The 13105-nt window shown below is 72.5% G+C and overlaps 1 protein-coding gene across 2 annotated transcripts in view; it reads left to right on the top strand.

Moving 5' to 3' along the window:
* Nucleotides 1–478: 478 nt before the first annotated feature.
* pak4 (p21 protein (Cdc42/Rac)-activated kinase 4) overlaps nucleotides 479–13105 on the top strand; it is a 164899-nt gene continuing 152272 nt past the window's right edge. Inside the window, exon 1 of one of the 2 annotated variants that reach the window (XM_072489946.1) lies at nucleotides 479–520. The gene's annotated coding sequence lies outside the window, so the exon portion shown is untranslated. The remainder of the gene's footprint in view (nucleotides 521–13105) is intronic. The other variant, XM_072489942.1, reaches the window with a different exon arrangement.

Raw genomic sequence — 13105 nt, 5'->3', positions numbered from 1 at the left:
GGCTGAGCAGTTGCCATACCAGGCTGTGATGCAGCCCGATAGGATGCTTTCTATGGTGCATCTGTAAAAGTTGGGATGGGCAATAAACGCTGGGCTAACCAGCAGCACCCACATCCTAAAAATGATTCAAATAATATAAGAAATTGGGCAAACAGCCGAGGGTTAGTGACGGCGGTTGGGAATCGCTGGCGGTGACTGGCCGCCCGATCACCCTGACTTTGGAAAGCGGGACATCCTGCGCTGGACCGCGGGTTGGGGACGGAGAGATGCCCAGACCTGTACCCGTGCAAAGTTTGAAGGAGGAGTCAGAGGGGGGGGCGCTGTTTGGATTCTTTGGCTTCAAAATAATAATAATAAAAGTCTCTCCCGGTCCCCCCCCCTCCCTTCCGCGCCAGTTGGTATCTCCCGGTTCCCCCCTCTCTCCCGGGTCGGTTGGTTTCTCCTGTCGCCCGGGTGATCCGGTTTCCCGGATGTGGCGCCTGTGGTTTGGGAATCCCCGGATGTGGCGGCGAAGCGACAGGTACCTGGGGGAGGGGGAGGGTAGGGGTGAGGGAGGGTAGGGGTGAGGGAGGGGGGGTGGGTAGGGGTGAGGGAGGGGGGTGGGTGAGGGAGGGGGGGTGGGTAGGAGTGAGGGAGGGGGGTGGGTAGGAGTGAGGGAGGGGGGTGGGTGAGGGAGGGGGGGTGGGTAGGAGTGAGGGAGGGGGGTGGGTAGGAGTGAGGGAGGGGGGTGTGAGGAGGGGTGAGGGAGGGGGGTGGGTGAGGGAGGGGGGGTGGGTAGGAGTGAGGGAGGGGGGTGGGTAGGGGTGAGGGAGGGGGGGTGGGTAGGGGTGAGGGAGGGGGGTGGGTGAGGGAGGGGGGGTGGGTAGGAGTGAGGGAGGGGGGTGGGTAGGGGTGAGGGAGGGGGGGTGGGTAGGGGTGAGGGAGGGGGGTGGGTAGGGTGAGGGAGGGGGGGTGGGTAGGGGTGAGGGAGGGGGGTGGGTAGGAGTGAGGGAGGGGGGTGTGGGGAGGGGTGAGGGAGGGGGGTGGGTAGGGGTGAGGGAGGGGGGTGGGTAGGAGTGAGGGAGGGGGGTGTGGGGAGGGGTGAGGGAGGGGGGGTGGGTAGGGGTGAGGGAGGGGGGTGGGTAGGAGTGAGGGAGGGGGGTGTGGGGAGGGGTGAGGGAGGGGGGGTGGGTAGGGGTGAGGGAGGGGGGGTGGGTAGGGGTGAGGGAGGGGGGGGTGGGTAGGAGTGAGGGAGGGGGGTGTGGGGAGGGGTGAGGGAGGGGGGTGGGTAGGAGGGGGGGGTGGGTAGGGGTGAGGGGGGTGTGGGGTAGGGGTGAGGGAGGGGGGTGGGTGGGGGGGTAGGGGTGAGGGTGGGTAGGGGTGAGGGGGGTGTGGGGTAGGGGTGAGGGAGGGGTGTGGGTAGGGGTGAGGGAGGGGGGGTGGGTAGGGGTGAGGGAGGGGGGGTGGGTAGGGGTGAGGGAGGGGGGGTGGGTAGGGGTGAGGGAGGGGGGGTGGGTAGGAGTGAGGGAGGGGGGTGTGGGGAGGGGTGAGGGAGGGGGGTGGGTAGGAGGGGGGGGGTGGGTAGGGGTGAGGGGGGTGTGGGGTAGGGGTGAGGGAGGGGGGTGGGTGGGGGGGTAGGGGTGAGGGTGGGTAGGGGTGAGGGGGGTGTGGGTAGGGGTGAGGGAGGGGTGTGGGTAGGGGTGAGGGAGGGGGGGTGGGTAGGGGTGAGGGAGGGGGGGTGGGTAGGGGTGAGGGAGGGGGGGTGGGTAGGGGTGAGGGAGGGGGGGTGGGTAGGGGTGAGGGAGGGGGGGTGGGTAGGGGTGAGGGAGGGGGGGTGGGTAGGGGTGAGGAGGGGGGGTGGGTAGGGGTGAGGGAGGGGGGGTGGGTAGGGGTGAGGGAGGGGGGGTGGGTAGGGGTGAGGGAGGGGGGGTGGGTAGGGGTGAGGGAGGGGGGGTGGGTAGGGGTGAGGGAGGGGGGGTGGGTAGGAGTGAGGGAGGGGGGTGTGGGGAGGGGTGAGGGAGGGGGGTGGGTAGGAGGGGGGGGGGTGGGTAGGGGTGAGGGGGTGTGGGGTAGGGGTGAGGGAGGGGGGTGGGTGGGGGGGTAGGGGTGAGGGTGGGTAGGGGTGAGGGGGGTGTGGGGTAGGGGTGAGGGAGGGGTGAGGGAGGGGGGGTGGGTAGGGGTGAGGGAGGGGGGGTGGGTAGGGGTGAGGGAGGGGGGTGGGTGAGGGAGGGGGGGTGGGTAGGAGTGAGGGAGGGGGGTGGGTAGGGGTGAGGGAGGGGGGGTGGGTAGGGGTGAGGGAGGGGGGGTGGGTAGGAGTGAGGGAGGGGGGTGTGGGGAGGGGTGAGGGAGGGGGGTGGGTAGGGGTGAGGGGGGTGTGGGGTAGGGGTGAGGGAGGGGGGGTGGGTAGGGGTGAGGGAGGGGGGGGTGGGTAGGGGTGAGGGAGGGGGGTGGGTAGGAGTGAGGGAGGGGGGTGTGGGGAGGGGTGAGGGAGGGGGGTGGGTAGGAGTGAGGGAGGGGGGTGTGGGGAGGGGTGAGGGAGGGGGGGTGGGTAGGGGTGAGGGAGGGGGGTGGGTAGGGGTGAGGGAGGGGGGTGGGTAGGAGTGAGGGAGGGGGGTGTGGGGAGGGGTGAGGGAGGGGGGTGGGTAGGAGGGGGGGGGTGGGTAGGGGTGAGGGGGGTGTGGGGTAGGGGTGAGGGAGGGGGGTGGGTGGGGGGGTAGGGTGAGGGTGGGTAGGGGTGAGGGGGGTGTGGGGTAGGGGTGAGGGAGGGGTGTGGGTAGGGGTGAGGGAGGGGGGGTGGGTAGGGTGAGGGAGGGGGGGTGGGTAGGGGTGAGGGAGGGGGGGTGGGTAGGGGTGAGGGAGGGGGGTGGGTAGGGGTGAGGGAGGGGGGGTGGGTAGGAGTGAGGGAGGGGGGTGTGGGGAGGGGTGAGGGAGGGGGGTGGGTAGGAGGGGGGGGGTGGGTAGGGGTGAGGGGGGTGTGGGGTAGGGGTGAGGGAGGGGGGTGGGTGGGGGGGTAGGGGTGAGGGTGGGTAGGGGTGAGGGGGGTGTGGGGTAGGGGTGAGGGAGGGGTGAGGGAGGGGGGGTGGGTAGGGGTGAGGGAGGGGGGGTGGGTAGGGGTGAGGGAGGGGGGTGGGTAGGGGTGAGGGAGGGGGGGTGGGTAGGGGTGAGGGAGGGGGGGTGGGTAGGGGTGAGGGAGGGGGGGTGGGTAGGAGTGAGGGAGGGGGGTGTGGGGAGGGGTGAGGGAGGGGGGTGGGTAGGAGGGGGGGGGTGGGTAGGGGTGAGGGGGGTGTGGGGTAGGGGTGAGGGAGGGGTGTGGGTAGGGGTGAGGGAGGGGGGGTGGGTAGGGGTGAGGGAGGGGGGGTGGGTAGGGGTGAGGGAGGGGGGTGGGTAGGGGTGAGGGAGGGGGGTGGGTAGGGGTGAGGGGGGGTGGTTAGGTGTGAGTGAGGAGGGTGGGTAGGGGTGAGGGAGGGGGGTAGGGGTGAGGGAGGGGGAGTGGGGTAGGGTAGGGGTGAGGGAGAGGGGGTGGGGAGGGGGGGGTTAGGTGTGAGTGAGGAGGGTGGGTAGGGGTGAGGAAGGGGGGTAGGGGTGAGGAAGGGGGGGTAGGTGGGGGTAGGGGTGAGGGAGGGGGGGTGGGTAGGGGTGAGGGAGGGGGGTAGGGGTGAGGGAGGGGGGTGGGTAGGGGTGAGGGGGTGGTTAGGTGTGAGTGAGGAGGGTGGGTAGGGTGAGGGAGGGGGGTAGGGGTGAGGGAGGGGGAGTGGGGTAGGGTAGGGGTGAGGGAGAGGGGGTGGGGAGGGGGGGTTAGGTGTGAGTGAGGAGGGTGGGTAGGGGTGAGGAAGGGGGGTAGGGGTGAGGAAGGGGGGGTTGGGTAGGGGTGAGGGAGGGGGGGTGGGTAGGGGTGAGGGAGGGGGGTAGGGGTGAGGGAGGGGGGTAGGGGTGAGGGAGGGGGGTAGGGGTGAGGGAGGGGGGTAGGGGTGAGGGAGGGGGGTAGGGGTGAGGGAGGGGGGTGAGGGAGGGGGGTAGGGGTGAGGGAGGGGGGTAGGGGTGAGGGAGGGGGGTGAGGGAGGGGGGGTAGGGGTGAGGGAGGGGGGTAGGGGTGAGGAAGGGGGGGTTGGGTAGGGGTGAGGGAGGGGGGGTGGGTAGGGGTGAGGGAGGGGGGGTGGGTAGGGGTGAGGGAGGGGGGTAGGGGTGAGGGAGGGGGGTAGGGGTGAGGGAGGGGGGTAGGGGTGAGGGAGGGGGGTAGGGGTGAGGGAGGGGGGTAGGGGTGAGGGAGGGGGGTAGGGGTGAGGGAGGGGGGTAGGGGTGAGGGAGGGGGGTGAGGGAGGGGGGTAGGGGTGAGGGAGGGGGGTAGGGGTGAGGGAGGGGGGTAGGGGTGAGGGAGGGGGTGAGGGAGGGGGGTAGGGGTGAGGGAGGGGGGGTGGGTAGGGGTGAGGGAGGGGGGGTGGGTAGGGGTGAGGGAGGGGGGGTGGGTAGGGGTGAGGGAGGGGGGTAGGAGTGAGGGAGGGGGGGTGGGTAGGGGTGAGGAAGGGGGGGTGGGGTAGGGGTGAGGGAGGGGGGGTTGGGTAGGGGTGAGGGAGGGGGGGTGGGTAGGGGTGAGGGAGGGGGGTGGGTAGGGGTGAGGGAGGGGGGGTGGGTAGGGGTGAGGGAGGGGGGGTGGGTAGGGGTGAGGGAGGGGGGGTGGGTAGGAGTGAGGGAGGGGGGTGTGGGGAGGGGTGAGGGAGGGGGGTGGGAGGGGGGGTGGGTAGGGGTGAGGGAGGGGGGGTGGGTAGGGGTGAGGGAGGGGGGTGGGTAGGGGTGAGGGAGGGGGGGTGGGTAGGGGTGAGGGAGGGGGGGTGGGTAGGGGTGAGGGAGGGGGGGTGGGTAGGAGTGAGGGAGGGGGTGTGAGGAGGGGTGAGGGAGGGGGGTAGGGGTGAGGGAGGGGGGGTGGGTAGGGGTGAGGGAGGGGGGGTGGGTAGGGGTGAGGGAGGGGGGGTGGGTAGGGGTGAGGGAGGGGGGTGGGTAGGAGTGAGGGAGGGGGGTGTGGGGAGGGGTGAGGGAGGGGGGGTGGGTAGGGGTGAGGGAGGGGGGTGGGTAGGAGTGAGGGAGGGGGGTGTGGGGAGGGGTGAGGGAGGGGGGTGGGTAGGGGTGAGGGAGGGGGGTGGGTAGGAGTGAGGGAGGGGGGTGTGGGGAGGGGTGAGGGAGGGGGGGTGGGTAGGGGTGAGGGAGGGGGGGTGGGTAGGGGTGAGGGAGGGGGGGTGGGTAGGAGTGAGGGAGGGGGGTGTGGGGAGGGGTGAGGGAGGGGGGTGGGTAGGAGGGGGGGGTGGGTAGGGGTGAGGGGGGTGTGGGGTAGGGGTGAGGGAGGGGGGTGGGTGGGGGGGTAGGGTGAGGGTGGGTAGGGGTGAGGGGGGTGTGGGGTAGGGGTGAGGGAGGGGTGTGGGTAGGGGTGAGGGAGGGGGGGTGGGTAGGGGTGAGGGAGGGGGGGTGGGTAGGGGTGAGGAGGGGGGTGGGTAGGGGTGAGGGAGGGGGGGTGGGTAGGAGTGAGGGAGGGGGGTGTGGGGAGGGGTGAGGGAGGGGGGTGGGTAGGAGGGGGGGGTGGGTAGGGGTCGAGGGGGGTGTGGGGTAGGGGTGAGGGAGGGGGGTGGGTGGGGGGGTAGGGGTGAGGGTGGGTAGGGGTGAGGGGGGTGTGGGGTAGGGGTGAGGGAGGGGTGTGGGTAGGGGTGAGGGAGGGGGGGTGGGTAGGGGTGAGGGAGGGGGGGTGGGTAGGGGTGAGGGAGGGGGGGTGGGTAGGGGTGAGGGAGGGGGGGTGGGTAGGGGTGAGGGAGGGGGGGTGGGTAGGGGTGAGGGAGGGGGGTGGGTAGGGGTGCGGGAGGGGGGGGTGGGTAGGGGTGAGGAGGGGGGGTGGGTAGGGGTGAGGGAGGGGGGGTGGGTAGGAGTGAGGGAGGGGGGTGTGGGAGGGGTGAGGGAGGGGGTGGGTAGGAGGGGGGGGGGTGGGTAGGGGTGAGGGGGGTGTGGGGTAGGGGTGAGGGAGGGGGGTGGGTGGGGGGTAGGGGTGAGGGTGGGTAGGGGTGAGGGGGGTGTGGGGTAGGGGTGAGGGAGGGGTGAGGGAGGGGGGGTGGGTAGGGGTGAGGGAGGGGGGTGGGTAGGGGTGAGGGAGGGGGGTGGGTGAGGGAGGGGGGGTGGGTAGGAGTGAGGGAGGGGGGTGGGTAGGGGTGAGGGAGGGGGGGTGGGTAGGGGTGAGGGAGGGGGGGTGGGTAGGAGTGAGGGAGGGGGGTGTGGGGAGGGGTGAGGGAGGGGGGTGGGTAGGGGTGAGGGGGGTGTGGGGTAGGGGTGAGGGAGGGGGGGTGGGTAGGGGTGAGGGAGGGGGGGTGGGTAGGGGTGAGGGAGGGGGGTGGGTAGGAGTGAGGGAGGGGGGTGTGGGGAGGGGTGAGGGAGGGGGGTGGGTAGGAGTGAGGGAGGGGGGTGTGGGAGGGGTGAGGAGGGGGGGTGGGTAGGGGTGAGGGAGGGGGGTGGGTAGGGGTGAGGGAGGGGGGGTGGGTAGGAGTGAGGGAGGGGGGTGTGGGGAGGGGTGAGGGAGGGGGGTGGGTAGGAGGGGGGGGGTGGGTAGGGGTGAGGGGGGTGTGGGGTAGGGGTGAGGGAGGGGGGTGGGTGGGGGGGTAGGGGTGAGGGTGGGTAGGGGTGAGGGGGGTGTGGGGTAGGGGTGAGGGAGGGGTGTGGGTAGGGGTGAGGGAGGGGGGGTGGGTAGGGGTGAGGGAGGGGGGGTGGGTAGGGTGAGGGAGGGGGGGTGGGTAGGGGTGAGGGAGGGGGGGTGGGTAGGGGTGAGGGAGGGGGGTGGGTAGGAGTGAGGGAGGGGGTGTGGGGAGGGGTGAGGGAGGGGGGTGGGTAGGAGGGGGGGGGTGGGTAGGGGTGAGGGGGGTGTGGGTAGGGGTGAGGGAGGGGGGTGGGTGGGGGGGTAGGGGTGAGGGTGGGTAGGGGTGAGGGGGGTGTGGGTAGGGTGAGGGAGGGGTGAGGGAGGGGGGGTGGGTAGGGGTGAGGGAGGGGGGGTGGGTAGGGGTGAGGAGGGGGGTGGGTAGGGGTGAGGGAGGGGGGGTGGGTAGGGGTGAGGGAGGGGGGGTGGGTAGGGGTGAGGGAGGGGGGGTGGGTAGGAGTGAGGGAGGGGGGTGTGGGGAGGGGTGAGGGAGGGGGGTGGGTAGGAGGGGGGGGGTGGGTAGGGGTGAGGGGGGTGTGGGGTAGGGGTGAGGGAGGGGTGTGGGTAGGGGTGAGGGAGGGGGGGTGGGTAGGGGTGAGGGAGGGGGGGGTGGGTAGGGGTGAGGGAGGGGGGTGGGTAGGGGTGAGGGAGGGGGGTGGGTAGGGGTGAGGGGGGTGGTTAGGTGTGAGTGAGGAGGGTGGGTAGGGGTGAGGGAGGGGGGTAGGGGTGAGGGAGGGGGAGTGGGGTAGGGTAGGGGTGAGGGAGAGGGGGTGGGGAGGGGGGGGGTTAGGTGTGAGTGAGGAGGGTGGGTAGGGTGTGAGGAAGGGGGGTAGGGGTGAGGAAGGGGGGGTTGGGTAGGGGTGAGGGAGGGGGGGGTGGGTAGGGGTGAGGGAGGGGGGTAGGGGTGAGGGAGGGGGGGTGGGTAGGGGTGAGGGGGTGGTTAGGTGTGAGTGAGGAGGGTGGGTAGGGGTGAGGGAGGGGGGTAGGGGTGAGGGAGGGGAGTGGGGTAGGGGTAGGGGTGAGGGAGAGGGGGTGGGGAGGGGGGGTTAGGTGTGAGTGAGGAGGGTGGGTAGGGGTGAGGAAGGGGGGTAGGGTGAGGAAGGGGGGTTGGGTAGGGGTGAGGGAGGGGGGGTGGGGTAGGGGTGAGGGAGGGGGGTAGGGGTGAGGGAGGGGGGTAGGGGTGAGGGAGGGGGGTAGGGGTGAGGGAGGGGGGTAGGGGTGAGGGAGGGGGGTAGGGGTGAGGGAGGGGGGTGAGGGAGGGGGGTAGGGGTGAGGGAGGGGGGTAGGGGTGAGGGAGGGGGGTGAGGGAGGGGGGTAGGGGTGAGGGAGGGGGGTAGGGGTGAGGAAGGGGGGTTGGGTAGGGTGAGGGAGGGGGGGTGGGTAGGGGTGAGGAGGGGGGGTGGGTAGGGTGAGGGAGGGGGTAGGGGTGAGGGAGGGGGGTAGGGGTGAGGGAGGGGGGTAGGGGTGAGGAGGGGGGTAGGGGTGAGGGAGGGGGGTAGGGGTGAGGGAGGGGGTAGGGGTGAGGGAGGGGGGTAGGGTAGGGGTGAGGGGGGGTGAGGAGGGGGGTAGGGGTGAGGGAGGGGGGTAGGGTGAGGAGGGGGGTAGGGGTGAGGGAGGGGGTGAGGGAGGGGGGTAGGGTGAGGGAGGGGGTGGGTAGGGGTGAGGGAGGGGGGGGTGGGTAGGGGTGAGGGAGGGGGGGTGGGTAGGGGTGAGGGAGGGGGGTAGGAGTGAGGGAGGGGGGGTGGGTAGGGGTGAGGAAGGGGGGGTGGGGTAGGGGTGAGGGAGGGGGGTTGGGTAGGGGTGAGGGAGGGGGGGTGGGTAGGGTGAGGGAGGGGGGTGGGTAGGGGTGAGGGAGGGGGGGTGGGTAGGGGTGAGGAGGGGGGGTGGGTAGGGGTGAGGGAGGGGGGGTGGGTAGGAGTGAGGGAGGGGGGATGTGGGGAGGGGTGAGGGAGGGGGGTGGGAGGGGGGGTGGGTAGGGGTGAGGGAGGGGGGGTGGGTAGGGGTGAGGGAGGGGGGTGGGTAGGGGTGAGGGAGGGGGGGTGGGTAGGGGTGAGGGAGGGGGGTGGGTAGGGGTGAGGGAGGGGGGGTGGGTAGGAGTGAGGGAGGGGGGTGTGGGGAGGGTGAGGGAGGGGGTGGGTAGGGGTGAGGGAGGGGGGTGGGTAGGAGTGAGGGAGGGGGTGTGGGGAGGGGTGAGGGAGGGGGGTGGGTAGGAGGGGGGGGGTGGGTAGGGGTGAGGGGGTGTGGGGTAGGGGTGAGGGAGGGGTGTAGGTAGGGGTGAGGAGGGGGGGTGGGTAGGGGTGAGGGAGGGGGGTGGGTGAGGGAGGGGGGGTGGGTAGGAGTGAGGGAGGGGGGTGGGTAGGGGTGAGGGAGGGGGTGGGTAGGGGTGAGGGAGGGGGGGTGGGTAGGAGTGAGGGAGGGGGGTGTGGGGAGGGGTGAGGGAGGGGGGTGGGTAGGGGTGAGGGGGGTGTGGGGTAGGGGTGAGGAGGGGGGGTGGGTAGGGGTGAGGGAGGGGGGGTGGGTAGGGGTGAGGGAGGGGGGGTGGGTAGGGTGAGGGAGGGGGGTGGGTAGGAGTGAGGGAGGGGGGTGTGGGGAGGGGTGAGGGAGGGGGGTGGGTAGGAGTGAGGGAGGGGGGTGTGGGGAGGGGTGAGGGAGGGGGGGTGGGTAGGGGTGAGGGAGGGGGGGTGGGTAGGGTGAGGGAGGGGGGGTGGTAGGAGTGAGGGAGGGGCGTGTGGGGAGGGGTGAGGGAGGGGGGTGGGTAGGAGGGGGGGGTGGGTAGGGGTGAGGGGGGTGTGGGGTAGGGGTGAGGGAGGGGGGTGGGTGGGGGGGTAGGGGTGAGGGTGGGTAGGGGTGAGGGGGGTGTGGGGTAGGGGTGAGGGAGGGGTGTGGGTAGGGGTGAGGGAGGGGGGGTGGGTAGGGGTGAGGGAGGGGGGGTGGGTAGGGGTGAGGGAGGGGGGGTGGGTAGGGGTGAGGGAGGGGGGTGGGTAGGGGTGAGGGAGGGGGGGTGGGTAGGGGTGAGGGAGGGGGGGTGGGTAGGAGTGAGGGAGGGGGGTGTGGGGAGGGGTGAGGGAGGGGGGTGGGTAGGAGGGGGGGGGGTGGGTAGGGGTGAGGGGGGTGTGGGTAGGGGTGAGGGAGGGGGTGGGTGGGGGGGTAGGGGTGAGGGTGGGTAGGGGTGAGGGGGGTGTGGGGTAGGGGTGAGGGAGGGCGTGAGGGAGGGGGGTGGGTAGGGGTGAGGGAGGGGGGGTGGGTAGGGGTGAGGGAGGGGGGTGGGTGAGGGAGGGGGGGTGGGTAGGAGTGAGGGAGGGGGGTGGGTAGGGGTGAGGGAGGGGGGGTGGGTAGGGGTGAGGGAGGGGGGGTGGGTAGGACGTGAGGGAGGGGGGTGTGGGGAGGGGTGAGGAGGGGGGTGGGTAGGGGTGAGGGGGGTGTGGGGTAGGGGTGAGGGAGGGGGGGTGGGTAGGGGTGAGGGAGGGGGGGTGGGTAGGGGTGAGGGAGGGGGGGTGGGTAGGGGTGAGGGAGGGGGGTGGGTAGGAGTGAGGAGGGGGGTGTGGGGAGGGGTGAGGGAGGGGGGTGGGTAGGAGTGAGGGAGGGGGGTGTGGGGAGGGGTGAGGGAGGGGGGGTGGGTAGGGGTGAGGAGGGGGGGTGGGTAGGGGTGAGGGAGGGGGGGTGGGTAGGAGTGAGGGAGGGGGGTGTGGGGAGGGGTGAGGGAGGGGGGTGGGTAGGAGGGGGGGGGGTGGGTAGGGGTGAGGGGGGTGTGGGGTAGGGGTGAGGGAGGGGGGGTGGGTGGGGGGGTAGGGTGAGGGTGGGTAGGGGTGAGGGGGTGTGGGGTAGGGGTGAGGGAGGGGTGTGGGTAGGGGTGAGGGAGGGGGGGTGGGTAGGGGTGAGGGAGGGGGGGTGGGTAGGGGTGAGGGAGGGGGGGTGGGTAGGGGTGAGGGAGGGGGGGTGGGTAGGGGTGAGGGAGGGGGGGTGGGTAGGAGTGAGGGAGGGGGGTGTGGGGAGGGGTGAGGGAGGGGGGTGGGTAGGAGGGGGGGGGGTGGGTAGGGTGAGGGGGGTGTGGGGTAGGGGTGAGGGAGGGGGGTGGGTGGGGGGTAGGGGTGAGGGTGGGTAGGGGTGAGGGGGGTGTGGGGTAGGGGTGAGGGAGGGGTGAGGGAGGGGGGGTGGGTAGGGGTGAGGGAGGGGGGTGGGTAGGGGTGAGGGAGGGGGGTGGGTAGGGGTGAGGGAGGGGGGTGGGTAGGGGTGAGGGAGGGGGGGTGGGTAGGGGTGAGGGAGGGGGGGTGGGTAGGAGTGAGGGAGGGGGGTGTGGGGAGGGGTGAGGGAGGGGGGTGGGTAGGAGGGGGGGGGTGGGTAGGGGTGAGGGGGGTGTGGGGTAGGGGTGAGGGAGGGGTGTGGGTAGGGGTGAGGGAGGGGGGGTGGGTAGGGGTGAGGGAGGGGGGGTGGGTAGGGGTGAGGGAGGGGGGGTGGGTAGGGGTGAGGGAGGGGGGTGGGTAGGGGTGAGGGAGGGGGTGGGTAGGGGTGAGGGGGGTGGTTAGGTGTGAGTGAGGAGGGTGGGTAGGGTGAGGGAGGGGGGTAGGGGTGAGGGAGGGGGAGTGGGGTAGGGTAGGGGTGAGGGAGAGGGGGTGGGGAGGGGGGGTTAGGTGTGAGTGAGGAGGGTGGGTAGGGGTGAGGAAGGGGGGTAGGGGTGAGGAAGGGGGGGTTGGGTAGGGGTGAGGGAGGGGGGTGGGTAGGGGTGAGGGAGGGGGGGTAGGGGTGAGGGAGGGGGGTGGGTAGGGGTGAGGGGGGTGGTTAGGTGTGAGTGAGGAGGGTGGGTAGGGTGAGGAGGGGGTAGGGTGAGGGAGGGGGAGTGGGGTAGGGTAGGGGTGAGGGAGAGGGGGTGGGGAGGGGGGGTTAGGTGTGAGTGAGGAGGGTGGGTAGGGGTGAGGAAGGGGGGTAGGGGTGAGGAAGGGGGGGTTGGGTAGGGTGAGGGAGGGGGGGTGGGTAGGGGTGAGGGAGGGGGGTAGGGGTGAGGGAGGGGGGTAGGGGTGAGGGAGGGGGGTAGGGGTGAGGGAGGGGGGTAGGGTGAGGGAGGGGGGTAGGGGTGAGGGAGGGGGGTAGGGGTGAGGGAGGGGGGTGAGGGAGGGGGGTAGGGGTGAGGGAGGGGTGTGAGGGAGGGGGGTAGGGGTGAGGGAGGGGGGTGGGTAGGGGTGAGGGAGGGGGGGTGGGTAGGGTGAGGGAGGGGGGGTGGGTAGGGGTGAGGGAGGGGGGTAGGAGTGAGGGAGGGGGGTGGGTAGGGGTGAGGAAGGGGGGTGGGGTAGGGGTGAGGGAGGGGGGGTTGGGTAGGGGTGAGGGAGGGGGGGTTGGGTAGGGGTGAGGAGGGGGGTGGTTGGGTAGGGGTGAGGAGGGGGGGGTTGGGTAGGGGTGAGGGAGGGGGGTTGGGTAGAGGTGAGGGAGGGGGGTTGGGTAGGGTTGAGGGAGGGTGGGTAGGGTGAGGGTGGGGGGTGAGGGAGGGGGGTAGGGGTGAGGGAGGGGGGTGGGTAGGGGTGAGGGAGGGGGGGTGGGTAGGGTTGAGGGAGGGGGGTAGGAGTGAGGGAGGGGGGGTGGGTAGGAGGGGGGTGGGTAGGAGTGAGGGAGGGGGGTGGGTAGTGGGTAGGTAGGGGTGAGGGGGGGTGGGTAGGGGTGAGGAAGGGGTGGTGGGTAGGGGTGAGGGAGGGGTGTGGGTAGGGGTGAGGGCGGGGTGTGGGTAGGGGTGAGGGAGGGGTGGGTAGGGGTGAGGGAGGGGGGTGGGTAGGGGTGAGGGAGGGGGGGTGGGGTGGGGTGAGGGCTGGGTAGGGGTGAGGGGGGTGAGGGAGGGGGGTGTGGGGAGGGGTGAGGAGGGGGGGTGGGTAGGAGTGAGGGAGGGGGGTGGGTAGGAGGGGGGTGGGTAGGAGTGAGGGAGGGTGTGGTAGTGGGTAGGTAGGGGTGAGGGGGTGGGTAGGGGTGAGGAAGGGGGTGGTGGGTAGGGAGTGAGGGAGGTGTGGGTAGGGGTGAGGGCGGGGTGTGGGTAGGGGTGAGGAGGGGGGGGGGTAGGGAGTGAGGGAGGGGGGGTGGGTAGGGGTGAGGGAGGGGGGTGGGTAGGGGTGAGGGAGGGGGGGGGGGTAGGAGTGAGGGAGGGGGGTGGGTAGGAGGGGGGGTGGGTAGGATGGGTGGGAGGGGGGTGGGGTAGTGGGTAGGTAGGGGGGAGGGGGGGGGGTAGGGGTGAGGAAGGGGGGGGGGGTAGGGGTGAGGAGGGGTGTGGGTAGGGGTGAGGGCGGGTGTGGGTAGGGGTGGGAGGGTGGGGTGGGTAGGGGGAGCGATGGGGGGTGGGTAGGGGTGAGGGTGGGGGGGGGGGTGAGGCGGGGAGGGGTGAGGGGGGCGAGGGAGGGGGGGGGGGGAGGGGGGCTGGGAGGGGGGAGGGGGTGGTGGTGAGGAGGGGGGGGGGGTGGTGGGGGTGCGCGCGCGGGGCCTCGCCAGCAGGGGGGG

The sequence above is a fragment of the Scyliorhinus torazame genome, chromosome 25 (assembly GCF_047496885.1).
Source record: "Scyliorhinus torazame isolate Kashiwa2021f chromosome 25, sScyTor2.1, whole genome shotgun sequence".
In the NCBI taxonomy this organism is placed as follows: domain Eukaryota; kingdom Metazoa; phylum Chordata; class Chondrichthyes; order Carcharhiniformes; family Scyliorhinidae; genus Scyliorhinus; species Scyliorhinus torazame.
The sequence above is the reverse complement of the archived record's forward strand: the minus strand, read 5'-3'. Positions and strand labels throughout refer to the sequence as shown.